Source organism: Carlito syrichta, unplaced genomic scaffold (assembly GCF_000164805.1).
Source record: "Carlito syrichta isolate Samal-C Ts95f unplaced genomic scaffold, Tarsius_syrichta-2.0.1 Scaffold307249, whole genome shotgun sequence".
NCBI lineage: Eukaryota > Metazoa > Chordata > Mammalia > Primates > Tarsiidae > Carlito > Carlito syrichta.
This window is the reverse complement of record NW_007251345.1, coordinates 82,499-107,065: the sequence shown is the minus strand read 5'-3', so window position 1 is coordinate 107,065 and position 24,567 is coordinate 82,499. Positions and strand designations below refer to the sequence as shown.

General features: G+C 41.3%; 1 pseudogene; it reads left to right on the top strand.

The window, feature by feature from the left end:
* The window catches only part of LOC103266622, a 40,272-nt pseudogene extending 16,607 nt beyond the window's left edge, over positions 1–23,665 (top strand).
* Positions 23,666–24,567: the final 902 nt, after the last annotated feature.

Genomic DNA, 24,567 nt, shown 5'->3' with positions numbered 1-24,567 from the left:
AAGCATTTCCATGAGAAAATACTATGCAAACATCAAAACTAAAAGAAGACCGTTGAGTGATTGGGATTTGGGAGATATAGAATTGAGTAATCCTCTTTTTAGTGGTTCTCAGATTTTGCTGGTATCCAAATTGCCTGGTTAATGCAGATACCTGGTTTTTCTTCTTGTCCACACCCCTACCTCTAAGACCTACAGAAATTATTTCTAGAGATGGAACACAGACATATGTACCTTTTACACAATTTCTTTATGATCCTAATTTGTACCAAAGTTTGTGATTCACTGGACACCATCACCCTGATGCTCCAGAAATTATTTTCTTAGGAGTAATAATGACTCAAAACCTTCTGACCAGTTTTCCCTCTTCCCCTTACAAGCCATGTCTTTGTGATACTTATACCCCGAGTCTTTGTAACCTGAGATTTTTAGGATAGTTGAGGTACAGGAGAACTTGGCTTTTTATGATGCATTTGTTCCAGAAAGGTTATGTATACACTTCACAATCTTTTTTTTGTTTTGTTTCATTTTCTTTTGAGTTGAAGTCTCACTCTGTCGCCCAGACTGGAGTGCAGTGTCACACTCACGGCCACCCCAGTATCGACCTGCTGGGCTCCAACAATCCTTCTACCTCAGCCTTCCAAGTAGCCAGAACTACAGGCGTGCGCTACCACACCCAGCTAATTTTGATTTATTGTGAGAAATGAGGTCTCACCAGGTTGCCCAGGTTGGTTCAAACCCGCAGGCTCAGGCAATCCACTCACCTCGGCCTCCCAAAGTGCTGAGATTACAGGCGTGAGCCACTGTGCCTGGCCAGAAAGACAATCTTTTAAAGCCAGTCTGGACTCAAACAAGAACTTTTGAGGTTTCTAAAAGTGTGGAATCAGCGAATACAGAGTTGATTCACCACAACGATGACCATGGTTGCAGCACACACACATTAAGCATGGTTACTTGAAATCAGTACAATTGAAATGCATGAAGACAAGGACACGTTAACACTCAGGTTCTTCATTTCAGAATTCCTAAGGTGCTACCCTGCCACCAGATTGCAGGTCATATCTATGGAAAACAAATAATCTTTCCTTTAGCTTGGTCAGTTCCAGAGATTTGTGAGCTCTTGATTTAGACACGAGTCCTGTCAATGCCTTCTAAACTGAGCTTCCCTCTGGATGCTATTACACAAGAACCCATTTTTAGTGGCTCTGAGTACAGAATTCCTAGTGTTGAAATGGCCCAGCATAGGACCTAGGCTGATTACAATTCTCAGCCTGTATAATGACAGATTTAGCCACAGCAAGTTCTGTATAAGGTACAGAATATCACTAGATGTGCCTCTTTTCACATTTCTCTTCTCTTTGTGGTATGAACCTACTATATTACACTAAAGGATTATATATTTATTTTTGTGAGTTAGTTGTATTTTTGTTTTCCATGATGGTGACTGCTTCCCAAAGTTAATATAAACAGCGTTTACTACTGGCAACGTGCTTGGTTAACCCAACAGATGAAACATTGTCAGCGCAGTATATGTTTTTCTGCACACACATATAGTTTTTAAAGGCACAACACAAGTCAAAAGTCCGTGGAGGCAATGTGATTTGTCTGCCTGAGAAAATGTTTTTAAAAGTTTCGTGAACATCCAAGAAATGTAATAGATTAACATATATTTAATGGTTAATGCTATTAAGATTAAACGTTACAGCTTATTGCAATATAGTTATCTAACTTCACTAGCTGTTAAAGTGGTTTTCAACTTATAAAATTCGACCTTTGGAGGTAAAAGGACAAAAGTCTGTCTGTCTCTCTCTCTCTCTCTCCTTCCCTCCCTCCCTCCCTCCCTTCCTTTCTTTTTTTCTCTTTCTTTTTAAAGATGAATCATAAACTCTTTTTATTCAGGGAATAGAAGAGTTTGATGGAAAAACATTTGTTTATAAGCAAATATTGAGAATACATTATTAGTACATGTTTCTGCAGTGATTCATATTACACGGGCTTACATGTGCAGCTATAAAAGGCAAGTGTAAGCATGCTTTCTTAAAGAGTCATCATAAGCTGTCTCCTTTCAGTGAATGGACATGTGGTTTACAAAGAAATAATGTTCTAAATTAACTCTAGAATTTGTTTTTAAAACACAATTCTTAGCTGGGTGCGGTGGCTCATGCCTGGAATCCCAACACTTTGGGAGGTGGAGGTGAGAGGATTGCCTAACCTTAGGGGTCTGAGACAAGCCTGGGCAACTTGGCGAGACCTCATCTCTACAATAAATTAAAAAAACTAGCCAGTTGTGGTGTTGCACACCTGTAGTTCTAGCTACTTGGAAAACTGAGGCGGAAGTATCACCTGAGTCCAGCAGGTTGTGGCTGTGGTGGCCGTGAGTGTGCCACTGCACTCCAGCCTAGGTGACAGAGTGAGACTCTGACTCAAAACAAACAAACAAACAAAAAAACCCCAAAACCATGACCGGGCATGGTGGCTCAATCCTGTAATCCCAGCATTTTGGAAAACCGAGGAAGGAAGATTGCTTGAGCCCAGGAGTCCAAGACCAGCCTGGGCAACACAGTGAGATCTTGTCTTTACAAAAAAAAAAATCTGTCCAGGCATGGTAGTGTGTGCTGTAGTCCCAGCTGCTTGGGAGACTGAGGCGGAAGGATTGCCTGAGCCCAGAAGACTGCAGTGAGCCATGATCATGCCACTGTACTCCAACCTGGGTGACAGAGTGAGACTCTGCCTCAAAAAAAAAAAAAAAAAATAATAATAATAATAATAATAATAAATATGTAAATAAGAGAAAAAGTAAACCATTTAAAATACCTGTAGTCCCAGCTACTCAGGGAGCTGAGGTAGAAAGATTGCTCAAGGCCAAGAGTTCAAGACTGTAGTGAGCTATAATTATACCTGTGAATAGCCATTGCAACTGCAGGCTGGGCAATGTCGCAAGATCCCATCTGTAAAAAAATAAAAATTAAAAATTAAAAAAACAATTAAACCATTTTGAAGAAAGACACTAAGTTGCAAAAACTAAAGCATAGGCTAAAAATGATCTTGAAAAGTTTTACTGAGCTAGTAAGTGAAGACTTATTATAAACGAAAAACTCAGTGCCCATTTTCCAGGGCTCAGGTTTGACTCACCTAAGAAGCCCTCAAGGCTGGGAGCAGTGGCTCATGCAAGTAATTCCTGCACTTTGGGTAGCTGAGGTCGAAGGATTGCTTGAGGCCAGGAGTTCAAGATAAGCCTGGCCAACATAATGAGACCCGTCTTGACAAAAAAAAAAAAAAAAGACCAGGCATGTTGTCACATCTGCAGTCCCAGCTACTCAGGAGGTTGATGTGGGAGGATCACTTGAGCCCCGGAGGTCGAGGCTGCAGTAAGCGATGATTGTGCTACTGCACCCTAGCCTGGCTGACTAAAAAGAAGCCTTCAGGTCCTGTGTTCTGATAGAAGTTTAGTGGATAACTCACATCTCGTAATCTTGGCCTGTCTGGGGAGTGTTTTTTTCTTTTGGATCAGGTGATATATTAACTTGGACTGTTACTAAGTGTATTATTAAAAATCATATTTACTTTTTCTTAGTCTTTCACTATGACTAGTAAGACCATCAAGAAATTGAAATACTATGGAGATACATAATTAGTTTTCCTCTTTAGGACATTCTGCTCGTCTGTCTCTACTGAGCCTTTTTTTTTTTGCATCTTCTGTGTGACCACCTGAAGGGACTATTAAACCCCATTTTCTCTGTTGTTATATGTGATCATTGGGGAAAGTAATGCTTCTTGTCTTTTTCAGTAGTCTCTACAAGTTTCTGGAACTTTTTCATAGTATTGTATTAAATGGTTTTACTCACACAGATAGAAAGTATAGTCCATACAAGATAAATAGGCGTAGACTTAATGAAAGAAAACACACACATGCATGCTTTCTCATTTATTAAAATCAGTACATAAAAATATACATCTTATGACCATTCTTCTTTTGTATGACATCACCTTTTGTAAAATTTATGTTATTATTTTTCAGGGTGTCATAAGCTCATGGGCTTTCATAAATTCAAATTGTTCTAATTAGGCTCAATTTCACATGGGGAGACCGTTTAAGCAGTCTCTTTGATGCTGCTCTGGCATCAGAAAGACACTCGTGCTTTTGGAGAGACATGAGGCTCCAAACCCACCCTGATTTTTCTTGCCCCAAGACATGGAATCAGATGCTCTCCAGAAGTCCTTCACCTTTTGGTGGAGAAAAGTACTAGAGACCAAAAGTTGTGGTGTATTGCTGTTGCCATGGGACCAAATTTAAGAGCAACAGAGCTAGAAAATACATCTTTTTATTTTTTATTTTTATTTTTTGAGTTGGAGTCTCACTCCGTCGCCCAGACTGGAATGCAGTGGGCACGCTCACAGCCACCCCAGCGTTGACCAGCTGGGCTGTGGTGATCCTTCTGCTTCAGCCTTCCAAGTAGCCGGAACTACAGGCACAGGCTACCACACCCAGCTAATTTTTTGATTTACTGTAGAGATGAGGTCTCACCAAGTTGCCCAGGCTGGTCTTGAACCCGTGGGCTCAGGCAATCCCCTCATCTCAGCCTCTCAAAGTGCTGGGATTACAGGCTTGAGCCACCACACCCGGCCAAATACATCTTTTTAAAAGCCAAAGTTTATACTGATTTTTCCATTTAACATATTATATTACTATACTTTTCTAGTACTAGGCAATTTCATCGTCTAGCTGAGAAAAGCCATTCCCTACAAGAAGGAAAATCTTATTCCTACCATTGAACATTTAATTCATCAAAACCACTCTCAAGAAACATTAGCTGCCCCCAGATGGCACATTTTGACCTTTTATTCTGTTGAATTAAACAAGTACATAACTGGAGCATTCCTAATAGAGAAGCAGGAGGACTCAGCACAGAGACTGAAGATCACCTCTGTCTTAGTCTGTTTTGTTGCTATAACAGAATGTCTGAGGCAGGGTAATTTATAAAGAAAAGAGGTTTATTTAGCTGTTTCTGCAGGTTGGGAAGTATGAAAAGCACGGCACCAGTGTGCTCAGTTTCTGGTGCTAGATTGGAATGTGATGGAGAAGGTCAAAGGGAAAGTAGACTCGTGTGAAGACAGAGAAAACCCAAGGGATGTCCTGGCTTTATAACAATCCACTCACAGACTGGGCGTGATGGTTCACGCCTGTAATCCCAGAGCTTGGGATGCTGAAGTGGGAGGATTGCTTGATATCAGGAGTTCGAGACCAGCCTAGGCAACATAGTGAGACCTCATCTCTACAAAAAAAAAAAAATCAAAAAATCACCCAGGCTTGGTGGTGTGTATTCCTGTAGTCTCAGCTATTTGGGAGGCTGAGGCAAAAGTCTCCTGAGCCCTGGAGTTCGAGGCTGCAGTGAGTCGTAATTGTGCCACCGCATTCTAGCCTCAGGACACTCCAACTCAAAAACAAACAACAACAAAAAAATCCATTCCCATGAGACCTCATCTATTCCATGATAATTAATCTAGTCTCACAAGAGTGAGAACTCACTACTGTGAGAACAGCACCAAGCCATTCTCATGAGGGATCCACCCCATGACACAAACACCGCCCATTATACCCCACCTCCCAACATCACCACATTGGGAATCAAATTTCAATGTGGATTTTGGTGGGACAAACTCAAACCATATCCAAACCACAGCAATCTCCAAAATCAAGAAGGCTGTCAGAATTACAATAACCATCCTTTAATTATTTTCACTCTATTGTCCTGGGAGCACAAGGGATGACAATTTTAACTTGCTCAAAGATTTTGCAGAGGATTCTTAATTCTCACTTAAAGGCTTAATGTCGTCATAATTTGGGGTTTCTTGATCATCCCAGAGACTGAAGGCTGCGAATCATTTACTTGTTTCTTTCATGTCCTTAAAAATGGAACACTTCCATTTCTGGAGCAAGCGATGCACTTTTGTTGGAATTTCTTGGGTCGTCTTCAACTATGCAGGCAAAGCACCTTATCTGGGGAATCACAGTCACATTCTGAACTTGTGACTTCTTCATTTCTGTGAGGTGACCAGTGTGAGAGCTCCACTTGGCTTGTCAACACACATTTAGTGAAACTTTATTACACACCTGGCCCAAATACATGTAAGAAATAGAAGCTTAGAAATAAAACCATTTACTTCTTTCTTTTAGACCACCTCCAAAAGCTAGCCTAGCCTTTTGGAACCAAGGACACAAGTTCATGCTTTATTACTAAAAGAACTCAACTCTTTTTTTTTTTTTTTTTTTGAGTTGAAGTCTTACTCTGTCACCCAGGTTGGAGGGCAATGGCACACTCTCGGCCATTGCAGCCTCGACCTGCTGGGCTCAGGTGATCCTTCTGCCTCAGCCTTCCAAGTAGCTAGAACTGCAGCCTTCCAAGTAGCTAGAACTACATGCGCCACCATGTCTGGCTAATTTTTTGATTTATTGTAGAGATGAGGTCTCACCAAGTTGCCCAGGCTAGTCTCGAACCCATGGACTCAGGCAATCCTCTCACCTTGACCTCCCAAAGTCCTGGGATTATAGGTGTGAGCCACTGAGCCCAGCTAGGACGCAACTCCTAAGAGTTCCATGGAATGGGGTCAGTCCTACAAATGACTCATGGTTTGAATTTGGTGTAGGATGGATCAACCATGGCTCTGACGGTGTTTGTTACAAGGAGGGATCCAAAAAGCCCCAGAATTTATTAAAAATTATGTATTTATTCTTACATGCTTAAACTCCAGTCTCCTTCAAAGTACTCTCCATTTGATGCAAGACACTTTTTTTTTTTGCAACTTTTTCCACTGCTCAAAACAGTTTTTGAACTCATCAGTTTTGATGCCTTTTAGTGTTTCTGCCATTTTTTGTTTCACTTCTTCCACATTGGCAAAATGTTTCCCTTTGAAGACTTTTCATCCAGGGAAACAATAACAAAAAAGTCACTCAGGGCAAGATCAGGTAAATACAGAGGGTGGGACATGGGAGTCATGTCATTTTTGGTCAAAAAGTGCTGAACGCTCAGCACAGTGTGAACAGGTGCACTCATAAATCACCCATTGTGAAATGGGCAAATGCCTTGAAAGAATTCAAAAAAGAAAAATCACTGAAACCTAAAGCAGTTTCTCCAACAACGCAAGCTGGTACACTGATGCCGATGAATTCCTAGAACACTTACCTAGCATGGAAGTCTGTATTACAAGAGGCCTGTCCTCCAAAAGATAATTCCAGTTTGTGGGGGGTTCCCTCTCACATATAGTGAAAGGAAGAAAAGGGGGAAATGTAAAAAGGAAAATCAAGAAGTGAAAAGATCACAGACGGCCAGACTGGCTCTTCCTAGAGTGATCTTATACCAGCCAGTGGCCTTGAAAGGATCCCTTTACACATTGAAGAACCCCAAGGTTGGAGCAGTATTCCCATCCAGGGAATGGTAATGCGTGCAGGCCAGTAAAAGGCTCTGCTTTCTCCATCCTATCTACTCCATATCAGTCAGGCAGCTGCTCACACTAGGACTGCATCTCTCCTGGAATGGAGTGCTATGACTGCCAGGGATGTGTTTGTATATTTGAAGTCTTTATGTGGCAACTAGGAGAACTACTCTGACATCAAAGAAACCATGTTTGCCAATCATACGCCAGTTTTAGTGTTTAATCCTTTGGTATCACCAGACTCTGATCCTCTCTTTCTTTCATTTATTCATTCACTAATCCATTTATTTAGCAAATATTTATCAAGATCTTTTTGTGCACATAGCAGTAGTTAAGAATCTGCGGAATTAGCAAGAGTGAAATGTATTCTGTAGATAGAGGACTGCAAGAATTATACCATGACAGACTGACAATTTAGGGACAAGTTTTAAAAGTGATACTCTCAAATTGAAGTTAATTGGGACAAAACATAAAGTGCTTAAGATTAGCTATCCATAGAAGTTACTCAACCTGGATGATATAATGAGTGCCCCCTGAAATAGCAACTGTACCTGTATTTTGTGATTGGGGAAATATGAGATTATGTTGTCATGCCGCAGTAACAGAAGCATTATGTCTGAGAGAAAACAAAATTGGAAAAGAATGTGTCTCCAGTACAGTCCAAGGGAAAGGAAATGATAGACCAGTATTTGCTATCTAGATGGAAATATCCCCAGCGAGAAGGCTAATATTTGCATAGTACTTTAGTACTTTAGTCTATAAAAGTCTTTCTTGTACATTATCTCTTTCAACATTCACAATTGCCCCATAAACCTGGTATCATTAACATTCCTATTTTATTGAGGAGCTAAGTGACTTTCCAAGCTCACTTTGCCAGTGAGGGGCAGAACTAGGAGTGACTTGAAGGCAAGTGTACTTGCCACATCCCATAGCTGTGTAACATGCATTGTAGAAAACCCACCACGCTAAGTTAAGGAGCCACAAATACCTTCTTGGCAACTTCAAATTTATTTCATCTGACTTCAGGCTCACCAAGTTAGCTTTTGATCGGTCTTCTGGGAGAGACAAACATCTAGAAGATAAGAATTGCATGCTAGGTTGGATTCAGGGTTTTGCAACCTTTGTAATTGCACGGGGACCTGGGCTAGGAAGGGCCTCACTCTTGTTAATATTTACTGTCATCCTGAAGTTCTTAATCATTTCTAATTAAGGGGTTTTGTATTTTAATTTTGCACCAGACCCTACGAATGGTGCAGCCAGTCCTGACTGTGCAAGTGATGGCTACCACGTGGGCATGGGAGTCTTGGGTATTTGTCCTGGTGTCTTGAGAGTGTAAAGAACATGTGGGATCTGGAAATGAGGACAGGAGAGGAAGTGGAGAATAGTTCCTTGCTTGGGGAGAAACACTGGGATAGGCAGGGTGGGAAGACATACCAGGCATGCTCTCAGTAGGTAATATCACCTTGCAAACTCACTTTCTTTGGTTCTTTCCAGAATGTTGATGATGAAAGAGTTAACACAGCAGGTCTGTGCACTTACTCCTTCCATGTCTCCATCAAAACCATGATTGGCCTTTAGCCAACAACTCAAAGTATGGCTCTTGAAATCTTCGTGTTTGTGATTGAGAGTTTTATTGTATATACTTGGAACAAGGCACCATGCTGTACTGGCTTGTCAGGTTGTTTTGCATAAATATCAAGAGTGATGATGGGCACCTGGGTTCATTGTCGGGGTCTTGAGTTTTGGTTGTCATGACTGCTTCTGTAGTAGGTAACTTTGTGACCTATCTCCTATAAAAGGTCTGAGATCCTGAGATTCAAACTGAGAATTCCCTGGGCAAAGACGTTCTACATATATCCCAGGTAGACCTACCAAGAGAAAGTGCTCCTAGAATGGCTTTGGATGGAGAAGGAAATCAGAAGCCTGTGCTGAACCTCCTAGAACTCCTCTCAGGACTCCTCTGTGCACACATTTCCTGCTGCTTTTGCTTAGTATTCTTTGCTGTAATGTATCTTAGCCATGAGTATAACCTGTCATTGAGCTTTGCGAGTCCATCTGGGAATCACTGAACAAGACAAATGAACTAATCCAAAAATAGTCTGTTTGCCATTTTCCACTTTCTTAGTGGTCAGAATCCATGTATTTTTATGAACATTCATCAGTTTGTTTGTTTGTTTATTTATTTATTTCTGAGTTGGGATCTCACTCTGTCCCCCACGTTGGAGTGCAGTGGCACAAGCACAGCTCACCACAGCTTCAAACTCCTGGGTTGAAGAATCCACCCTCAGCCTCCTGAGCAGCTGGGACTACAGGCATGAGCCACCATGCCCAGTTAATTTTCTGATTTTTTTTTTTTTTTTAAGAGACGAGGTCTCGCTATGTTGCTTAGGCTGATCTCGAACCCTTGAGCTTGAGCAATACTCTTGTCTCGGCCTCCCAAAGTTGCTGGGATTACAGACTGTAACCACCATGCCTGGCTTCATCAGTTTTATTTAATAATACTGAAGGTTGATAATGACAATATTTATAAGCATGAACTCCAATCCTATTACAGTCTTTTCCCTAAACTTCTTTCTAAAATTTGCAAATTACGATTTTCTTCTAAAGATTTTGGAGGATCTATCTGGTTGAATTCAAAGGATTTAAATGACTTTAAGACAAACAGTATATGATCCAGATGCCTTTCAACCATTTGGAGAGCATCTTTCATTTTGGAGACATGTGCACTTGCTAAAATAGACTTGGAACAGCCCACAGAGGACATGCCTTTGGGTCCTCTTGGAGTGATTACTGCCATTCTTTCTTCTCCAACATTCCAGAGGTACTGACTCATAGATTACAAGTGTTTCAAATTTCTACCACATATGTTTCCGCCAGCTTTAGTTCAATTTTTATATCTTTGCAAAAACTTGACCTCTAATGAGGTCTTAGTTTCATTTTAAAATACACTTAGTTAAAAATAACTAGTTTCATTTCCTTTATATAGTATTTGTCTGGGTACTTAGCTCTTATGCTATTGACTAAGACTTAAACAATCAAAAAATGCAAATGAATTTTTAGAAAATGTTATTTAAACTCTTATTTTCTAAGTCTTCAAAGCTAATTTATTTCATATTGTCTCCCTTGACCACCAAAAATGCTCTTGGATTATACTATGCATATGGCTATTTTAGCATTTAAAACCTTTAATTAAAATCTCTGATTGAGTATTGAATTGTATTTAGCACTTAAAACCTTTAATTAAAACCTCTTATTGAGTATTGAATTGTAATTATATATCCCTTACTTTGCAGACTGTCTGTATTATAATTCGTTGACTATGAATGCAGAGTTCTGTAACTAGATATAATCATTATACCCTCATCATCACAACCGAGGTTTGTATAGAACTCTCATTACCTCACTGGATATATCAGCTATTCAAGGGGCCAGGCATTATTAGAGTTGAAGGGAATCGCCACTGTCATGTAGTCATTCACTAGAGAAGCTGATGTTCATCTTGCCACCCCAAAGCTAAAAAAGATTTGAACGTTCTCCATTGCCTGCCAAATCAAGTTTAAACTCCTCTGCTGTGTTTCTAAGTGTCCTCCATAGTTGGGCACCTCCTACCCACTTGATCCTCTTACTTTCTTGCCACTCCTTTCTCAGCATGGACACTTAGCTCCTCATTGTGTTTAGAACAATGCTGAGTACATAGTAAGTGCTCAATATATGCACACCTATTAACGGTTTTTTAAGAGACGAGGTCTTGTTTGTTGGTTTTTTTTTGAGTTGGGCTCTCACTTCCTCACCTAGCCTGGAATGGAATGACACGAACACAGCTCACTGCAGTCTCGACTTCCTAGGCTCAGACAATTCTTCTACCTCAGTCTCCTGAGTAGCTGGGACTTCAGGCAAGCACCACCACTCCCTGCTATTTATTTTTTTATTTTTTCTAGAAACGAGGTCTTACTATGTTGCCTAGGCTGGTCTCAAGCTCCTGGGCTTAAGCAATCCTTCTGCATTGGCCTCTCAAAGTGCTGGAATTCCAGGCATGAGCCACCACACCTGTCTAGGGTCTTGTTATTTTGCCCAGGCTGGAGTTCAGTGGCTATTCACAGGTATGATTAATCATAGCACACTACAGCCTAGAACTCTTGGGCTCAAGCAATCGTCCCATCTCAGCCTTCTGAGTAGCTTGGACTACAGGCATGCACCACAAAACCCACCTTATTGATGGATTTTTAAAGATAAAAACAAGATATTTCCACATGCAACCAATAGATAAAACCTTGAGGCTATTATAAAAAAAATTTAGGGCTTGGTGCGGTGGCTCAAGTCTGTAATCCCAGCACTTTGGGAGGCCAAGGCAAGAGAGGATTGACTGAGCCCGCGAGTTTGAGACCAGCCTGGGCAACATGGCGAGACCTCATCTCTACAATAAATTAAAAAATTAACTGGTCGTGGTAGCGCACACCTATAGTTCCAGCTACTTAAGACTGAGGCAGAAGGATCACTGGACCCCAGCAGGTCAAAGCTGGGGTGGCTGTGAGTATGCCACTGCACTCCAGCCTGGGCAATGGAGTGAGACTCCAACTCAAAAATAAATAAATAAGACAATTTGAAAAAGTTGAACTATGACTAAATCCTTGATATTAAGAGATAATTGTTAATTTTTTAGGTGACAGTGGTATTATGTTTATGTTAAATAAGAGTATTTGTTTTTAAGGTACACACACATATATGGGATTTGTTTTAAAATAATTGTTGAAGTGGATGGGGGTACAGATGGAACCTCAATGATAATTATTGAAGCTGAATGAGAGGTACATGGGAGCTAATCATACCGTTTTTTCTACTTCTGTTTATATTTGGTGGTTTTTATTTCTAAAGGTTTTAAATTTTAGCAAAAGCAAAAGGGTAAAAAAAAACCCAAAAACTTGTAACTGATAAGAGGCTGCAGCTGTTACCAAGCCAATGGAACAGAGTTGTGCTAAAAAGACTTCTGGGATTTGGGTCCTTGAACTTTCAGAACTTTCTTGACCAAAGGAGTTCCTTTTTCTCGGTAATTCTCCTTGTCCCTTCCCATATATTTTTGTAGGCCTTTCTTGTGATTCTGCCCTACCAATTAAGAGATGAGCTGGAGATGACCCAACCTATCAGTGAAATAGTTGGATACCTAAGAGATGAGTCAGAAGGGCCATTTCACCCAGAAACGTCTTTCATTTGCTCCGTCATCCCCAACGAAAGCAATCAGCACAGTTAATGTGCTGCTCTCAATAAAAATTACACACACATATGCAGGCACAATTACACATGACAGAACTTGCTTTGCCACTTTAGGGCACACACATAATCTTGTCTCATTTAGAGAACAGACTGCTTGAACACCACATGCTCCATTTCTGGACAGACTCAAACCATCTTCTTAAGGACTCTTCCCACCTGCAAGTGTTCAAATCCTGCAGCTTATTAAGTACCAAGCATCCTATACACACACACACACACACACACACACACACACACACACACACACCTGCTTCCACACAAGGCAGAGAGGAAATTAGAGACTCAATAGTCCTTTCCCCAGATCCCTCTCCCTCTCACTGCTTCTTGTAGTCTCATAGTCTCATTGCTAAAGGCTGCCCACCACAGTTTGGAAGAAAATGATTGTACATCATTGTTGGGATGACCCCATTAGTACGGATTTCTGCCCAAGCCTCAGATGTACTCCATATTAGATGCTAACAACTCTTCTTTTTTTCTTTTTTGAGACAACATCTCACTCTGTCACTAAGCCTGGAGTGCCATGGTATGATTGTAGCTAACTGCAGCCTTGAACTCCTGGGCTCAAGCAATCTTCCTGCTTCAACCTCCTCAATAACTGGGACTACAGGCATAAGCCACCATATCTGGTTAATTTTAAAAATAAAATTTTTAGTCGGGTTCGGTGGCTCAGTCTGTAATCCCGCGCCTTTGGGAGGCTGAGGTGAGTGGATTGCCTGAGCCCGCGGGTTTGAGACCCGCCTGGGCAACTTGGCGAGACCTCATCTCTAAAATAAATAAAAAATTAGCTGGGCGTGGTAGCACACGCCTGTAGTTCCAGCTACTTGGAAGGCTGAAGCGGAAGGATCGCTGGAGCCCAGCAGGTCGAGGCTGCGGTGGCCAGGAGTGGCCACTGCACTCCAGTCTGGGTGACAGAGTGAGACTCCAACTCAAAATAAATAAATAAATAAAATAAAATAAAATAAAATTTTTTAGAGGCAGAATCTTGCTATGTTGCCCAGGCTGGTCTCAAAGTCTTGGCCTCAAAGGGTCTTCTCACCTTGGCCTCCCACAGCACTGAGATTACAGGTGTAAGCCACCACACCTGGCTCAAACTCTTCTTAATGAAACCCTTCTACTCAGCTATTGCTTCCAAAAGCACACTCATTGCTGAGCTGAGTAGGTCTGGAGTTGCTTCAAATAGTAACCACATGCTGAATAACATATGGTTTTCCCCAAATCCCCATACTCTTCTTGCCACTATCAGTGGGAAGGAGCTTAGAAAGGAAGGCCAGCTTTGTGAACTCAAAGAAGAGATCAGTTAACCTCTGAATTCAGGACCAAGAGTTCCTACTGAAACTTATTAGTGCAAAACCAAAGGGTGACTGAAATGACAAATAGGAAAAAGAGGATCTGCACTGGGTGAGTTTTTGTCTCTCCCTGTACAGAGGTTGTCTGACACCTTCATTCTAGAAAGCAAGCCAATGAAACTCATTCTATTTATAGATATGAAAGATATGCCCCATTATCCTACCTGAGGAGAAGGGTTATGGGTGGTTTTTGTTTTGCTTCTCTAAATGAACACAAAAGTTGCAGGCTCTGGTGGCAATGAGCAGGCCCAATGAGATGCCCAGGTGGGTGTTCTGTGGCAGAATTGGGCAGCTAAGGGCTGGGGTTTATTAAAAATGGCAGAAAGCTTGGACCTGATGGCTCACACCTATAATCCCAGCGCTTTGGGAGGCTGAGGTGAGAGGATTGCCTGAGCCCACAGGTTCCAAACCAGCCTGGACAACTTGGCAAGAGCACATCTCTACAATAAATCAAGAAAAATTAGCCAGATATGGTGGCACATGCCTGTAGTTCCAGCTACTTGGAAGGCTGAGGTAGAAGGATCACCTGAGTGCAGCAGGTAGAGGCTGCAGCAGCTGTGAGCATGCCACTGCCCTCCGGCCTGAGTGACAGAGTGAGACATCGACTCAAAAAAAAAAAAAGGCAGAAAGACGACAAAGCCAAACGTCTTGTGTTACCATGTCTCTCCTAAAACTTTTTCCTTTCTGCAGTTAAATTCAACAAGTAGTGGGAGGGGCATACCTCATCAACAAGGGTACTTGCATGATCAATGTTTATATACCTAACCCTAAAATGTACCCACATCTTTATAATAAAAAATTTTTTTAAAAAGATCTAGTCTTTCACTTCACAGCAACTTGGATGGCCTTAGAGGCTATAATACTGAGTGATCTATCACAGAAACAAACAACTGAGTATCACATGTTCTCACTCATAACTGGACCTTGAACAACTACAGTAATCCTATAAAAAAGGGATTGGCAATAGTGGGAAACTGCCGGAGGGGGCGCACACCTCATCAACAAGAGTACCTGCATAATGAACACTGTATACATAATCCCAAATTGTACACCACATATTTAAAATAAAAATTGTTTTAAAAAAAGAAAAAAAAATACAACAAGCATTTCATTTCTTTTTCCATGAACTTCCTGTTTTTTGTTTTTAGAGATGGGGTGTCACTCTATTGTCTAGGCTAGAGTGCAGTGGAATGATCATAGCTCACTGCAACCTAGAACTCCTGGGTTCAGGCGATCCTCCCTCCTTGGTCTCTTGAGTAGCTGGGATCATAGGCACGTGCCACCATGCCCAGTTAATTTATTTTTTACTGCACCAGTCACAGTGGTAGGTATAGTGGAAGATGCAAAATGGAAGAGTAAGACATAGTCCTGGCCCTCAAAGAACAAATAGTCTACTAGGTGGTTTGGGAGTACACAAAAGATCATAATACGAGGTAGACTGGAATCAACAATTCAGAGGGAGGTTGTAGTGCTGGGGGAGGAGTCGCAACTGTGTGTGTATGGGGAAGTGACCGGGGCAAAGAAGCATCAGGAAGGACATAATAGAGGAGCATTTTAACTGGTTCTTCAGAAATTTCAAAAGTGAATTTGTAGAGCCAGGTACAGACAAATGAGTTCACTGCCAGCTATAGACCAGGTTGATGAGGGTTTACAAAGAAAACTTCGTGTCCATGTGATATTTGACTGTAATTTCCTTTTAAATATTTAAGATTAATTTGGACATAAAACTCTGTGAAGTGACCAATCCAACAGAAAATCCTTTTTTTTTTCCTTTAAAGTCCATGATGATCTTTTTTCTCATTACAGGAATGAACCATATGAAGAAGCTTAAGTCTTTTGCACATCCATCATTGTAGCTTCCTTAGGTAGGACTTTTAAATTATTTTAAGGAAGAAAAGAGAATTCCAGAAATGCAGTGTACTCTTGAGCTATGCTCCACAAAATATCTTCTCTTTACATATATATAAAACCTAATTGCTTGTTGATGGTGAAAGAGAATGCAAAGTCCAGGTAATACTGGTGTCAAAACTAATATTCTGAAGAGAAACCTGGATTGTTCTTACCCAAAACAAAAATGAAAGAAAGAACAAAAATGTAATAAGCTTCTTCAGGGAACTTTACACCTACAATCTCTTTCAAGTTAAGTTTTCATTTTTAAAAATAGTTTTACTTTGCGTTTTTAAAAATGTACTATTTTCTATGTAAACCTAGTATTTTGTGCTCCTTAAATTCAATCCCATGGAAGAGGAGGAAGAGTGGAGGCCCAGAATTTGTTATCAAATGGATCAGGAAACTACTCCCTTTTTGTTCTTTTCTAAATAGCCAGATTGTGATTCAACCAAAAGCCAAAAAAACAACACACCCATCAAATTAAAACATAAATACTAACTGTACCTTCTCTACAGTTTTGCTTATGTGGTGCTTACTTAATATCTACAAAGTTTCATAATATTGGAAGTACTGTCTCAGACAAAAGCAATTTCACTTGGGTTGTGAGACACAAAGACAAAACAGAACACTCCGGGTCAAACTTTCCAGGAGCAAATAGGTGACATTTGCTCCCACCCTGGATACTACTTCCCTAGGTGAAGCATTCGGTGCCAGGCACATTCGGTGCCAGGGAACCTACTGTACCTAGGCCTCGGGCTTGCAGCATTGAGGGAAAGGAGGTCCTTTGAACACAATGGCTTTGGGTGAGTGGGGGGTGGGGCACTAATTCCCTGTCTTCAGTATGGTCCTCAGGTGCAGGGAACAATAGTAAGTAAAGCTCAGAGTGGAAGGTAGCAGACCCCCTAGAGAGTCCTGGTCAGGGAAAAGTACCTCCAACCCCACCTCCCATCAAGGGGAGAAAGTGTCTGGCTGTCTTTGAGGTTCCCTGGGGGCAATTTCTGACCCTGTTTGCAGCTGGTGCCAGGGTAGGAATGTATGGAAAGAAGAGGGCAGAACACAGCACTGACCCATTTGGGTGAAGCGAAGGGAATCGTGAAGGTGGAGACTGGAGCTAGACTGTCTTAGTTCCCTTTGTTTCTCGCTAGAAACTCTCAGACAGTGCAGAAAAACAAATTTCAAAGGAAGAGCTTTGGCAAAAAATAAAAAGAAAGATGCTTTTTCCTACATCCTATTCTTTTAAGTTTGACAAAGAGGGAGGTGGCTCCTGATCAAGTTGGGATCAAACGGTGCCTTGAAGTTGGCAATCTGGGCGCCCATGCAGGACTTTGAAAGACAAAAGGTGGCCCTTAGATCTCTCTTTCTCTCCCTCTCTCTTTCTTCTTTTTTGAGTCAAGGTCTCATTCTGTCACCCAGGATGGAGCACAGTGGCACAATCATAGCATCTCACAGCCTCGACCTCCTAGGCTCAGGAGAACCTCCTACCTCAGCCTCTTGAGTAGCTGAGACTACAGGAATGTACCACCATGCTTGGCTAATTTTTTTTATTTTTTTGTAGCGATAAGGTCTCACTATGCTGCCCAGACTGGCCTCAAACTCAAGTGATCCCCCTACCTCAGCCTCCCAAAGTGGTGAGATTGCAGGCATGAGCTACCATGCCTGAAGTTTGCTTAGATATTTAACATAAATGAGAAAACTGGAGCAAGGCAAAACACTCCTATGTCGTGTCTTTTTTTTTTTGTAGAGACAGAGTCTTGCTATTTCACCCAGGCTGCTCTTGAACTCCTGGACCCAAGTGATTTCCCTGCATCCCAAAGAACTGGTATTACAGGTGTGAACCACCATGACCAACAAATTTCAATGTTAATTTGGGTCATTATTTTACCTCTTTTTCTATCTAGAAGAATGGATTTGCTTGTTGTAATGGCTGCCTCCTTGATGATTTAAAATAATAGTGTGGATACAAGTATTGTGGGGCAATCACTAGATCTGTCAATGCTGCCATAATTTGTATGAGGTGTCCTGAGGGGCCTGGCAGTCTATTAGTTTGGTTTGATTTGGTACATACTTATGTGCTATGGCTGGCTGTTTCCAGTTTTTGGTTGTTTTTTTTTTTTGGTTTTTTTTTTTTAATTGGAATCTCACTCTGTGGCCCAGGCTAGAGTGTAGTGGCACACTCATGGCCACAACAGCCTTGACCTGCTGAGCTGAGGCAATCCTTCCACCTCAGCCTTCCAAGTAGCTGGAACTACAGGCACATGCTACCACACTCAGTTTATTTTTAAATTTATTGTAGAGACGAGGTCTCACCAAGTTGCCCAGGCTGGGCACTGAGCTCAGGCAACCACTGAGCTCAGGCAATCCTCTCGCCTTAGCCTCCCAAAGTGCTGGGATTACATACAGGCTTGAGCCACCGCCCCTGGTAAGAGAGGAGTTTAAAAGATGAATAGCATACTTTGCAGTGTAGACAAAGTGCTGGGGATGGAAGAAGATGTTAATTTGAGGTGGAAGAGTTTCACAGATTTGGGCTGGACCCTGCAGCATAAGTAAGGTTTCAGCAAGCAGAGAAAACGAAAACACAGAGATTCCTTCAGAAGCCTTGCAGGGTATTGTCAGAAGGCTTGCAGTTTCCAGGGTCTCCAGGAGGAGAGGGAAAAGTAGCCATCCAGGAGCATCAGGGATTTCAGAATCAGCACGTACCCTCCTTCCTTGCTGGTATGTCAAGGCTTTGGGGGAAATCAAGAGTTGTTAGGCCTTTGTTGGGGATTTTTGTGCTTGGAGCAGTAACAAGGTCGCAGTTAAGGTAGCATTCAGGGCCTGCTGAACTGAGGAAGGGAAGAAAGGAAGCAGATGTCCAGTTAGCCGAGCAGCAGGAGGATTTGAGATGCAGAATCTGTTCCTTTCTGAGACTCAGCTTCATTTCTCTCCTTGGACTCCATAAGACACACCAGTATCATTGACTAATTTTTTGTTTATGCTTTAGCTAGTTTGTGTTGGGGATCTATCACTTCGGCCAAAAGAATCTTGACTAATCCAGTGCCATTATTTCCTCTTGTTGGTCAGCAAGTAAATCTAACTTGTGATGTTTTCTTTATTTTTTTTCACTTTGATCCCATTTCAGATATAAAAAGTTGGCTAGAGAATTGCAGTACTCTCCTAATATTAGGGGCAGTAGGAACACATAGTGTCAAATAGCCCCAATATGGAAAGAGAGGGCAGTACACAGGAGAGCTCTTAGCTCTGAGTTTTGCACAGGCTGGGTGCTTTCTCAAAAATGTACTTGGGTTGGGCTCCATGATTTGGGATATGTCTGGGGACAGAAACATATTTAGTTGAGGCCAGACATAGTGGCTCACACCTGTAAGCCCAGCACCTTGGGAGGCCAAAGCAAGAGGTTTGCTTGAGGCCAGGAGTTTAAGACCTGCCTGGGCAACATAGTGAGACACTATTCTCTATTCATATACAAAAGTTTTGAAAAATATTTAATTGGTTTGAGAATTATGCTGTCTTCTATATACTACTTTATGTTACTCTCCCCCTCCCCTAATTCTTCCTCCCTACTTCTCAGGGATCTCAACAAAGGCTGTGGGTCAAGAACACTTGGGACAAATGTCTATTCACTAATTTAGTGGAAAAGGCAGCAATACAGGCAATTGCATGAGTAAAGAAAATAATTGTTTGTAGGAGTTTTCAACATTTCAAAGCTGTATTGCCATGTGGACAGTCTCACTGGTGTCCCTTAGTTCTCAAACATAAAGGATTTGAGAATCAACATGTTTTTATATTTTCATCTCTCTGCTATTGTATATTTCAACATCTGTCATTTTCAGATAAGCATAATATTTTTCTTTTGTTTATTCTCTAAGGTTTTATTATTCATCAAGGCCACTCTCTTGTTTCATAGTCCTCAGTTCCTGCATTTCCTAAGACCTTGGCTACTTTCTTTCCTTTTTTTCCCTAGAGACAGGGTCTTGCTCTGTGGAGTGCGGTGGTGCGATCATAGCTCACTGTAGCCTCAAACTCCTGGACTCAAGTGATCCTCTCACCTCAACATCCCAAGTAGTTTGGGACCACACGTGCATAAAACCATGCCCAGCCATATTTATCTGCTTTCACCTCCTGCCTTCTCTTACCTCAAGAACATGACTTTGTGAATATACTGTATTAAGAATGCAACTCACAATGCAAAGATACGACCCCAAAAGTTGCTACATAAAACTCCATTAGGAGTAGCCCGACCTTTTTATCCAGGTTGAGGGTCAGAGCAGGATCCCTACTAAGACATGATCAAACATGGCCCAGTACATTCTCTGAAAGGCAGTTAATAAAATAAAATAACTTGCAGCTTCAAATGGCCCAGAAGTATTTGGCTGAGAATTCCATGGCCCCGCACTGCTTAATTCAGGTCCAATCACCAGATCCCTGTGTTGCTTCTGAGGTTGTGTAGCTCTTTGTTTCCTCTTAGCAGATGATATCCAGCTGAGGGTGTTGTCACTTGTGGGCATAGGTTCCACTGAAGAGCTGGAGCTAACCTATCCAGCCCCAGAGATGTCCAGCTTTTGTTGAGAGCTTTTTGTCAGGATCTGTCACCTTTGCAGCCTTGTGTCCCAGACTCTCTTTGCCTAAATGAGGTATTATTGCAAAATAGACAACCTTAGAGGTTTAGGGCAGCCTCTTCCAGTCACTCACTATATATTGGCCTGGTTTTCTGTAGTTACTTCCCAGCCATCAGTCTTACATCATGAATCTTCAGTGAGATTATTTTTTCCTTCTGAGGGTCAAGACGCCCTGGCTTTTCAGTGTGGTTGGTGAGTAGTTTTCAATCCCTTATGGTCCTTCATAGATGCAGGGTTATCTCTCCAGATGCAATCTAAATTACTTATGGGAAGGAAAGTTGCATGTATTCTTTATTTTATTTTTATTTTTTTATTTTTTTGAGTTGGAGTCTCACTCTGTCACCCAGACTGGAGCGCAGTGGCCGCTCCCGGCCACCGCAGCCTTGCCTGCTGGGGTCCAGCAATCCTTCCGCCTCAACCTTCCGAGTAGCCGGAATTACAGGCAAGCGCTACCATGCCCGGCTGATTTTTTTATTTATTGTAGAGATGAGGTCTCCCTGTCCAGGCGGGTCTCGAACCCGCGGGCTCAGGCAATCTACTCACCTCAGCCTCCCAAAGGCGCGGGATTACAGGCTGAGCCACCGAGCCTGGCTTGCATGTATTCTTTATATCTTTATGTTGCATTTTGCTCAGTGCTGTGTACATTTGATATCCAGTTAAGGAGATACTTGTAATACTTTTAATAAAAGAGATAAGGATATAGAAATAGTAGCTGTTGATGCTGCCATTGCTGAACTTAAGAAGCAGTCCAGCCGGGCACAGTGGCTCAATCCTATAAACCCAGCAATTTGGAAGGTCAACGTGAGAGGATTGCCTGAGCCCAGGGGTTTGCGACCAGCCTGGGCAACTTGGCGAGACCTCATCTCTAAAGGAAAAAAAAAACAGTCCAAACTTGTGACAACCCCTGAAGAAATTGCTCAAGCTGTTATGACTTTGGCAAATGAAGACAAAGAAATTGGCAACACCATTTCCGATACATTGAAAAAGGTCAGAAGAAAGGGTGGCATCATAGCAAAGGATGGAAAAACACTGAATGATGAGTCAGAAATTATCGAAGGCTTGAAGTTTGATCAAGGCTATATTTTTCCATACTTTATTAATACATCAAAAGGTAAAAAATTCCAGGATGCCTATGTTCTATGGAGTGAAAAAAAATTTCTAGCATGCAGTCCATTGTACCTGCTCTTGAAATTACCAATGCACACCATAAGCCCTTGGCCATTATTGCTGAAGATGATGATGGAGACGCTCTAAGTGCACTCATTCTGAATTGGCTAAAAGTTGGTCTTCAGGTTGCAGCAGTCAAAGTTTCAGACTTTGGTGACAATAGAAAGAATCAGTTTATGGTGGAAATGCAAACTAGTGCAACCTCTTTGGAAAACATTGTGGTGATTTCTGAAAGAACTAGAAATTGACCTTCCATATGGCCCAGCAATCCCCTTATTGGGAATAAATCCAGAGGAACTCAAAAAATCATTCTGCCAAAAAGATACCTGCACACACATGTTAGTGGAATCTCTATTCACAATAGCAAATACATGGAACCAACCATGCTGCTCATTGAAGATGAACTGTATTTAAAAAATGTGGTACATACACACAATGAAATATTATGCAGCCATAAAGAAGGACAAACATATGGACTTCGCAACAACTTGGATGGATTTAGAGTCTATCATACTTAGTGATCTATCACAGAAACAAAGAACAGAGTACCATGTTTTCTCATTCATAAGTGGACCTTGAACAATTATCATGACACTGTAACAAAGGGATTGGCAGTAGTGCAAAACTGCCAGGGGAGGGGGTTGGGATTGGCAGTTGAGGGAAACTGCCAGGGGAGAGAGGACACAAGATTACTTGCATAATGAACATTTGTATCCACAAGATTACTTGCATAATGAACATTTGTATACCTGAATTGTACCTCTAAGTGCACTCACGTCTTTAAAACTAAAAAATTTTAAAAATAAAAAAAGAAGAAAGAATCTGCTTAAAAATATGGTTATTGCAACTAGTGGTGCAGTGTTGGAAAAGAGGGGCTGACCCTAAACCTTGAGGATGTTCAGCTTCATGGCTTAGGAAAAGTTGGAAAGGTCATTGTGAACAAAGAGGATGATATGCTCTTATAAGGAAAAGATGGCAAGGCTTACATTGAGAAACATATTCAAGAAATCATTGAGCAGTGAGATGTCACAGATAGTGAATAAGGGAAGGAGAAACCGAATGAACATCTGGTGAAGCTCTCAGATGGAGTAGCTGTGCTAAAGGTTGGTGGGACAAGTGATGTCAAAGTGAATGAGAAGAAAGTCAGGGTTTTAGACGCCCTTAGTGCTATAAGAGCAGCAGAAGAAGAAGGCATTGTTCTGGGTGAGGGCTGTGCTCTGCTTCAGTGCATTCCAGCCTTGGACTCAATAGCTCCAGCTAATGAAGATCAAGAAATTGGCATGGAAATTATTAAAAGAACACTCAAAATTACTGCAATGACTATTGCCAAGAGTAAGATGTTCAAAGATCTTTGCTAGTTGAGAGAATTATGCAAAATTCCTCAGAAGTTGGTTATGATGCTATGATCGGAGATTTTATCAATATGGTATTAAAAAGAATCATTGATACTTACCTGGCAGGGGAGATACCATGATCATGAAGGTGGTTTTCCCGGGGCGAGGCTTATCCATTGCACTCCGAATATGCTGACCCCTGTGATTTCCCCAGATGTGGAAAACTTGACTGCATGATTTGTGGTAGTGGGGGGCTATGTTTGCACTATCCCCTGATTATCTGCTGTTTAGAAATAGAAATTCTGGACCATTGCGTTTTTAACCTCTCCTGCTCCAAGTGGCTCTTTGAGCTATGGCTACCATGTTTCCTGAGCTTTGGCCCCGTCGCCTACCCTTGGGGAGGTGAATCTCCCCCACTTTCTCTCTCTCACATTTATTTTCTAAATAATTGTTGCTTGAAAATTTAAAAAACAATAATAAATAAATAAAAGGAATCATTGACCTATTGAAGTTTGTAAGAATGGCTTTCTTGGATGTTGCTGGAGTGGCCTCTGTGTTAACTATGGCAGAAGTTATGGTCACAGAAATTCCCAAAGATGAGAAGAACACTGGTGTTTAGGATGGGAGATGGGAGGGATGGTGGCATGTCCTAAATCCTAGAATCGTCTTTACCATCATTATTGAACTGCGACAGGAAACTCAAGGCAGTATCCTCCTCAATAACTTCAAAGACGTCAATTGAAGAAATGATTGAAGAAAAAGCTGACTGATTAACAAGGTCAGTATAACCATCAATTACTGGTTTCAGTTGACAATATATAATGACTTACTGCTGTCATTGTCCATGCCTACGGATAATTTATTTTGCAGTTTTACAAAAATACATGTGTACCTTCCTGATATTAGGTGCAAGAACCATGTACTAATTAATGTACTGCGTTCAACTTAAATCACTGAGGCATTTTTATTACTATTCTGTCAAATTAGGATTTTAGTGCTTGTCACCACCAGATGAAAAGTTTAGAGGCAGCTCTCTGTGGAGAGTTAGAAGAACTATGTACAAAGTAGAGAGACATCCAATTATATGACAACCTTTGTGTAATAAAACTTTACCCAAAGTTTTAAAAAGTACTTTCTATTATGATGATATTGCAGGTAAGCACTAAAGTCCTAACTGCTATTAAATTCAATTTGATAGTATTTGCTGTAGTAGGGATTTCTCATAACTAATATAGTAGCTCTTTCCCTTGTCCTTATATATAAAATGTTATATTTTATGGTTCCAATGCAGAGTGTTCAAGAAATGCTGTCATTTATAAAATTAGTACACTAACTTGAAGACGATTGAAATTAATCTCTTACATGTTTTACTAAAAGCAAGTAGAAGTACAGATACATTTCTCAGCAAGACATAGTGAAAAACAGGGCTGACTTCTTCTTTGTATGAATTCTGAAGCACCAGGTCCTGGCATTTATTCAGAATCCAGCTCCACAATCTAGATCAGAGTCAGTTATATGTCA